The sequence below is a fragment of the Sapajus apella genome, unplaced genomic scaffold (genome assembly GCF_009761245.1).
Source record: "Sapajus apella isolate SASKATOON/1434 unplaced genomic scaffold, GSC_monkey_1.0 scaffold132, whole genome shotgun sequence".
In the NCBI taxonomy this organism is placed as follows: domain Eukaryota; kingdom Metazoa; phylum Chordata; class Mammalia; order Primates; family Cebidae; genus Sapajus; species Sapajus apella.
This window is the reverse complement of record NW_022437072.1, coordinates 2,117,360-2,126,531: the sequence shown is the minus strand read 5'-3', so window position 1 is coordinate 2,126,531 and position 9,172 is coordinate 2,117,360. Positions and strand designations below refer to the sequence as shown.

Below are 9,172 nucleotides of genomic sequence, written 5' to 3'. Positions count from 1 at the left end.
TCCCTCCCTCTCTTCCTTCCTTCCTGAAATGGAGAAGCGATTGTGCAGGTTCTATTCTTTATTCAATGCCCTAAAATACCGTATTCAGAGCTAAAGTATTGATCTATGCATTGAGCTGTTTCTCTACTCTGTCTTGTGTTCCATTGATTTCTTTTTTCTTATAGCAGTAACTCAGCTATTAACACAAATTTTATTAGCTGAAAGAGAAAATGTTAATGTCTTACTCTTCATTAAATTTTCCCCAGTTTTATTTTTCTTTAAGGAGAACAAGATACATATATTAACTTGTGTTAGTTAAGCTAACGTAACTGTATGAATCAAATATGTTTTCACACGTGTATACATCAGGGTAACCATCATCTAGACCAAGAGATAAAATAGTTTGGTATCATGTACCTCATGCACATTCCAAGTTTGTAAAACCCCTTTTCATCACAGAGGTAGCCATTATTTAAATTTCTGAAGTGTGGATTTGTTTTGCCTGTTTGGGGACTTTGTATAAATAGGATTATGTATATTTAGTTTTGGGCGTATACTTATAGTCTTTTACTTGTAATATTTTTGCAATCTGTTAATTTCTGTGTGTATCAGAAATTATTTCAAGTTGTTGTGTGATAGTTCATTGTATGACTATACTACAGTTTGTTAATCAGTTTTCCTGGTAATAAGCATTTAGTTTGTTTCCAGATTTTTACTATCTAAATAATACCTCTGTGAACATTCTCCTACAGGTATTTTTAATGGTTTATGCACTCATTTACTTTGGATTTATACAGAAAATGGGGAATCACTGGATCATAAAATAGGCATATGTTTAATTAGAAACTGCTAAAGGGTTGTTTAATATTGTAGGATAATTTTACACTCTTAGAAATGTATAAACATTCCAATTTCTTTACATTTTCATAAATATTTAGTATAAGAAATCATTTTATGTTTAACAATTGTATTTTGTTTTAACCAGTTGTTTTCTCATTACAGATTTTGATTTGCCTTTTCTTGAGAGCAACTTTTCATATACCTATTGGCCATTTTTGAATATTTTTTTGATGAAATGTCTCTTTAGGTGTTTTGCCCATTTTTAAATTGAGTTCTTTGCGTTTTCCTTACTGACTCCTGATTTGGTACATATGTGCATATATTTATATAATTTGTGAATATACAAATTATAGAGTTTATAAATTTATATTTCTTATAAATTATATATAAAACTATATTATATATAATTTATAGTGCTACAAATGATGTTATTGAAGTAAAGGCTTTCATGCAAAAAACTTTAGAAAGCCCTTGATACTTTTATGAAGCATGTATTAAGTGGATAATGTTTGATGACATAAACATTTGTTGAGCACTGGCTGCCAGGCACTGGGCTAGAACTGAGAATACAGCAGAGAAGAACATAAACCCTGTGTAATCTCTAATCTCAGGGAACATGAGCTAACAGACAGTAAAAAAGCAAACAAACAATTTAGTGCTTAATTGCAATTAGCATATGTGCTTAAACAAACAAAAATGTATAGACCTTTCTTTGAGTGATTGTAATAGGCTAATGTATCCTAATCAGGAAACGTGACCCTGAAGAAGGACATTTTAAGTTGAGGCCTTAAGTGTGATCCCCACTTAAAAAAAAATGTGGCACAGCACTCACAATTTTTATAGTGTAATGGAAAAGGAAAGTACTAAACAGATAGTTACCATACTGTATGATTAAATGTTAGGATATTAGGAATCCATGAATTATGCAAACACATAGAAGGGACACCTAACTTAATTAGATTACAAGTCTTATCGGGGAAACGATACTACAACTATTCTTTATATATATATATATACACACACATACTGTGAGTACTGAGGTACCTGTGCAGATAGTGCAGGTTCGTTACGTAGGCATACACTTGCCATGGTGGTTTGCTGCATCCATCCCCCCATCATCTACATTAGGTATTTCTTATAATGTCATCCTTCCCCAATCCCTCCACCCCCTGCTATCCCTCCCTTAGCCCCGACACCCTCTGACAGACCCCGGTGTGTGATGTTCCCCTCCCTGTGTCCATGTGTTCTCATTGTTCAACACCCACTTATGGGCGATAACATGTGATGTTTGGTTTTCTGTACCAGAATCTACAAAGAACTTAAATTTACAAGAAAAAAAACCCATCAAAAAGTTGGCAAAGGATGTAAACAGACTCAACTATCCTTAAAAGGATTTCAGACATTTTAAAGGTAATTTCTGAATGTTGAATTTATACTCTTATCCTACAGTTTTACTTTGCTGATTTATTTCCTCTTTATTTAGGAAATCTTATGGCACTTAAATGTTAGGGGTCTAGTATTATCTTTATGGTGTATTAACACCCAACAAAAAAAATATGAAGCCTTGGGCTCAAGTACCTGGACTAAATTTAATGGATTTTGTGAGGGTGAACCTACAACTTGATAGACCAGTGTACCAGTGTAACAGACCATGGCAAAGCAATATAAACTGATCTAATATAAATTTAATGAAATCGATTGATTTACTTTACAGTTTTAACATAATTTATAGCATATTTGTATCAGTCTTAACACTGATTTTTGAACAATTACAGCATTCTTATAAATAAGAGCCCCTATTTGAATGCCACCAATCCCCAAAGAAACTGTATACTCATACAACATGTAATCTAAATTAGTACCTCAATTAATCACCTGGGTACTCCACAACTATTACCTTTCTTCACACAAGGACGTATCATTAAAAACAGCCTCAATTTCCTTTTTTGATGTCTAACGTGATTAATTGCAGTCTTGTGACTTGAAAAGGCAAATTATTTGCTGTTATGGAGATTGACATTTTTGGAGTTGTAAGGCTGTTCTCTTTCCCTTCACCTGGAAATTCTTCAATTCAATAATAACACCTGAGAGTAGCTTTCAAAGAGGCCTTTTCTCCCTACTAAACATGTTTTACATCTAGAATAGTGCTTGTTTCTAAAAGTAATATTTTCATTATGTGAGACTTCAAATTATAAATGTGTTTTTATCTTATTATGTACCAGAATGAAGTTAAAGTAGAGTGAATATTAAATGAAGAGAATCTTAACATTCAAAATGAGTAATACACCTCTTCAATTTAACAACACTTTGAAAGTGTCAAATACTATTGTAATTTCTTGAAAGGTAAGATATTTTGTTCAAGGCCTATGAAGAAAGTTTAACTTTGGGGGGAATAAATAAAATCATTTTTCTTAATTTTAAATGTCTGTTCTTCAATTTAAGCCAGTAAAGTATAACAAGTTTGCAACACAATTATTATTCCTTTGGTTACTCCTATTTTCAGTATGCGTTACTTGAATTTTGACAGCTGATACTATTTTACTAAAGTTTATGTATAAAGTCCTTCGACTGCTTATAAACCCTTTGTTTTTATTACTCAGTGTCAAATGATTCCTCATTATGCCAAAATCAGTGCTGATGTTTTATATTAATTTTGTTTGAGTTGAGTTAGCTACAAATCATGAGTAAATATATGGAAACATCATTCAACAAAATTGATCAGAATGAAAGCATTATTCTGCTTCCCATATTTAGGCCTATGTGATCAACACATAAATAAAGGTACCAGCTGCAAGAACCCACAAGAAGGATATTTTAAATTCTGATTTCAGCAAACAGAGGGACACCTTAAAGCGTGTGAGCGGAAGACGTCACTGAGGAAAGCATGTTTAAAGTGGAATGATACATTAACATGGACAACAAAATCCTGAATAGTCAGTCCAGACTGAAATGTGTAATGAAAATAGTTGGATATTAAAGAATTCGAGAGTGGGAATTATCAGCAAGGAGGATGTGGTCCTTATTATTGAAGTAAGGTAAATGTGTTTTTCTATCAGTAAATGAATGTTAAGCAAAGCAGAGAAAACAATTGATGATCCACTGCAGCCAGCAAAAGGGTTCAGGAGTTCAAGACCAGCCTGGCCAACATGGTGAAACCCCATCTCTACTAAAAATACAAAAATTAGCTGAGTGTTATGGTACACACCTGTAATCCCAGCTACTTGGGAGGTTGAGGCAGAAGAATGGCTTGAACCCGGGAGGCAGAGGTTACAGTGGGCCAAGATCATACCACTGCACTCCAGCCTGGGCCACAGAGGGAGACTCCATCTCAAAAAAAGCAAAAAGAAAAAAGAGAGGAAGGAAGGAAAGCAAGGAAGGAAGGACGGGTATAATCAAAAATACAATGTAGGTTGTTGACTTCATATTTCACACCTTTTAATGAACAACTTTAATTCTTTGTACAGCCTAAATTAACCATGAATCATCAGTAGAGACATTTAAAAATCTATATTTTTTTTTAACTCAAATGCATTTTTAGGCTGTTGTAATTTCAAATACACACTCAATAACCAGGATGCTGTGGAGCCTCTAAAATATGTTTATGTTCTAGCTAGGACATTGTCCATGCCAGAATGATCTTTCAAACTTAGCAAGAAAATTCAACCTCTTGCATGTGTTTACAAATACCTTATTCTAAAACTTAACATTCTGGCATTGCTTAGTCTCTCTTCCTCAGATAATTGAGGTAATTAATAAGTTAATATTATCCTTATTCTAACCTATGTATGAAGTAGAAGAGAGTCTCTAAAGTTAGACAATTTAAAAACAATAAATAATATTGGAAATGACTTTGATTAGGTTACAGGACCATTTAGTAACTGCCATTTCAAAAGTACTGGCAATTTTTAAAGGCCTTAATGGAAATACAGAGCTAAAAGAAAAATCATTGGTTTTTTTCCCCCCCTTTGGCAATTGTGACCAATAAAATTTCTTTTTGTAATCAACCTAATATAAATCCAACACACAATTAACACCTCAAAGCTATTAATATCAAAAGTCAGATCTATGTTTTCTCAAATTATTTGACCTTATTTAAAAATTGGATTCTATCTTATTCTCTTGAGGACATTTTTGGGTAGTTTTAAGTTTAGACATATTTAATTCCTGGATATTTCACATTTATCTTTCAGATTTTCCTGACATCAGTGCATCCTTCTGAGTGTGTTATCATATCTCTTAAGATTTCTGCTTCAGTCTTGACCTGGGGCTTTCTTTTTTAATGTCGCTTTAAAAAAAAATCTTGAGATAATTCTTGGCTTTGTCAAGGATACCAGCAACAAAAGCATCAGCAAGCAGGTAAGTTCTGACCTTTTTTGTATCAGTTATTTTTCACTCATTATTATTTTTTCTCTTTGGTGATTTGTTTTTGAAAATTCAGATATTTCTACTTACAGCAGTAGACTCCGCAGGAGTCTTTTGATTTCTCCAAAGTCTATTGTGATACTTTATGGAGCTCTTTTACAATATGCATGCATAAGATATTGTGTGATTTTATGTGTCTTAATGTGTACGGACTTTGCTATAAATGATCTTTAACTTTTATTATTAGCTACTGCGGTGTATCTCATAACGTTCAATAGCCATGCATAAAACATCTGATGATTACACTGAAATCTAGCTTCGCATATTGCAATTTAAGTCATTAGAAAATTGGTGGAATATTTTTCTTGCATGTCGTTAAAAACTTTTTTTCTCCAAACTACAAAAACACATTTCTGAAAAGTACTGTAATTGATTGCCACCGGCACATACCAGGTGTCACTTCTGATTCTATTAAAACAGAGATTTCTGTTAGTCACCGTAATAAAATATTCTTATGTGCACATTCTGTGCAAATGCAGTGTTTACTTTGATAGAACAAGACAAGTGATATCCGTATATTGTCTATTGGATCTGATGTGTAATAAATCAGATGAAAGCTTAGCTCACATGTCATGCTGCAGAAAAATGACAACCAAATTTGGAGAGTCTTGGGTTTTATGAAAAATTCTATCAATAACATAAGTCAGCTTGGAAGTGGATTTTTCTCTAATCTCAGATGAAAACGTAGCAGGTTGATAGTTTGATTTCATTCTTATGAGACCCTGAACAGAGGACCCAGTTAATCTGTGGCAGATTCCAGACCCACAAACCTGAAATGATGAATTTATGTTGTCGTAAGCTGCCAAGTGTATTCCAGCAGTTAGAAAAAGGAAACCTGCTACAGGAACCAAGAGTTTCCTCCGTTCCTTATAGTAAGAATTCGATTAGACTTCTCATTATGCTTGACAGTTGTATAGCTGTAGTCAGTTACTTAACTTATAGGACTGATTTTAATAATTTTGAAAGTCAAAATTAAGAGCTAGGACCACAAATTCTTCTCTCAAAGAAGAATATTGAACAAATTAATTTACATACCAAATAGATACACGTAGGAGGACTATGGCAACCATTGCCTACTTTGTGGCCCAATTCCAAAGCCACACATATCACGTCATAAACAATGGTTGGGTCTTCCCTTTATATTTGTATTATCAGAGGATCTAATCAAAGTATCTAGAAGGCGGATATTGATTGTAAATTTCAGGATAGTAGTTTCTAGGTTCAAAATAGGCATAGGTTTTATGTTGCTTGATTTCTTCTGTCACTTTTGGAAAAGTATCAGATATCTTTTCAAATAGTCCTTGTCTTACTGTCTTTCCCCTCCGTTACTGCAATTGTTTCTGAGAAGATGGCAGTGCCTCTCCTCAATTTCTTACTCTTGTTTTCATGTTTTTACCTCATTTTTGTCTGTCTCTTTGTACTTCATTCTCATTACGTTCTTCCATTTATTCACCATTTAATACTTTTATTCAGCTGTAAACCCATACGTTAAGCCCTTAATTTCAGTTTTACATTTTTTAGCTCCACTTTCAAATTGATTTAGTTTCCATTCTGTGGCCAAGATTATAATTCTGTCTTTTATATTTCTGAACTGATTAAACGTAACTTTTTTTCTTTTTGAGACAGTCTCTCTCTGTCCCCCAGGCTGCAGTGCAGCGGCACAATCTTGGCTCACAGCAACCTCCACCTCCCAGGTTCAAGCAATTCTGTGCCTCAGCCTCCCATGCAGCTGGGACTACAGATGTGTGTCATGACCAGCTAATTTTTGTATTTTCAGTAGAGACAGGGTTTTGCCATGTTGACCAGGCTGCTCTAGAACTCCTGGCCTCAAGTGATCTGCCCACCTTGGCCTCCCAAAGTGCTGGGATTACAGGTGTGAGCCAACATGCCCTGGCAAGAATTTTTATTCTCATAAACTGGATCATCATAATCCAATTGTAGAGATTAAAATAAATCAAAGGTGGATTTACTTTTGTTTTGACATGTCTGATTTTGGTTAACCTTGAAATGTAGCATCACCTGTTGATATACAAGCTCAAAACCTAGGTAGAAATGTTAACAATCTATCAACATACATTTTGGCAGGCTATGAGCCCCAATTTGGATCTCCCTACTCAGAGGAGGCTATTCATCTCTTGAAACCTTTTCTCTGAGTCTTCCTCTTTAAGCTGTTTCTTTTAGAATTGACAGAGACCAAAAGAAATGCATTACAAATCTTATATGACATCTCTGACTTCATACTCCTAGACTGTATCATGAGAGACACATTTTTGTGGCTTTTTACAGATTTTCTTGTTGTCAAAAAGAGTATTACTTTAATTGCTTGGTCTGTCAATATCAGAGCAAAAGTGGTCTGGTTGGCACATGCTGTCTCTTTCTGTCTCGTGCATATCTTTATATGCACTTATTTTATGCTTTTATGCTTATGAGGTATCTTTATTCATGAGTTAAATGGAAGTTCAAAACATTACTGTTTGATGTTTACCTAAGTGGTAGGTTATGCTGAGCATTTGTGACAGAATGATAAAATTTCACAATTTCTTATTTGAAGTCTGTACTCTTTCTACACATCTAAGAGCCTTGGGATCGCTGGAGTAAATTGGAAAGAAATGGAACCCATTGAATTAGAAACCCTGGAGTTAATAATGGTTGATTGTTATGTGTAAAGTTTATTTGCAGCTTGGAGTGCATTTTGAATTCACGTTTACTTGCTTATTTTTCAATATTTTCCCTTACTATTTCCAATAATACTCATTTTGCATTCTAATTAAATTTGGGGTTGAACACATATCAGGAAGAATGGACAGAAGTTCATTTTTTAATAATTTAACAAAAGACATAGAATGTTTTGAATATTTACATTATCAAAGAGAAAATAATGTTTACTCAAATTTTGTAGACCCAAATATGTGATCGATAGCTGTCTGTAACAGTGGTGCATTCTGATACGAGTTTTGAAAGTAAAAACAAAAATGTGCATTCTTACAGCAAACCCTTAGAATTTCTCTGACAATTTTATTCACAATCAACAACTAAATCATATCCCTAATAGGATTGTCTTATTTGAACAAGTAAGATTGCTTAGAAACATTTTTTTAAAATAGTTTGTTGACAACAACAATATTGAGGAGATGAATGTTATAATTTTAAATTATGATTTTATGACTATAAGCAATTGCAATATATTCTTTCTGTAGAAATTTGAGTTGATATACCTTGAGATTTCTGACAGACCAAACCCTGCCAAAAATCATCTTTTGCTACTAAATCCAGCATGTAGAATTTATATGTTCATAAATATATATATCTAAAACACATTTTTTTCCAGGAATTATTCAGTGAAATTATATTTCCTAAAACGTTAATACTAAAATTCTTTCTGAGACGTGGAAAACAGCCACGTCTAATTTTATAGCAAATAATTATCATTTTATTTTTAATTTTTAAAATGCTTATATTGTATCTTAGAACACAATAATACATATATAGGGTATATTTTATTTAAAATACAGAAAAACCCCATAGCATTTTGGCATTATTTTGGAATTTAAATGTAAATTGATGTGTTTATGTTGAACAACTTAAATTTACTAATAACATTGAAAGTGGTTTTTCTTTATTATTTTGTTGTTGGTCTATGAAAACAGATGGGATGATTATTGTTTGTTTTGTTTGTTGTGTTTTCAGCTTTTTGGCCATATGCTAGATATTATATATATAATACCTAAGTATAATATATAATATATATCTAAGTATATAATGCCATATACTTAGAAAATAAAGCATATATATATATATATATATATAATCATTGTAAGTTTTCAGTGTAGGTTCATTTCATAATATAATGTATAAAAATGATTTTCGGCTGGGCATGGTGGCTCATGCCTGTAATCCCAGCACTTTGGGAGGCCAAGGCCAGCTGATTACC

The 9,172-nt window shown here is 33.1% G+C and overlaps 1 long non-coding RNA gene across 1 annotated transcript; it reads left to right on the top strand.

Moving 5' to 3' along the window:
• The first annotated feature begins 2,168 nt into the window (after positions 1-2,168).
• On the top strand, positions 2,169-6,230 carry LOC116539745. Its single transcript, XR_004264165.1, has 3 exons — positions 2,169-3,162; positions 3,574-3,854; positions 5,010-6,230. It is a non-coding gene; the product is annotated as an uncharacterized LOC116539745 (long non-coding RNA).
• The last annotated feature ends 2,942 nt before the right edge of the window (positions 6,231-9,172 follow it).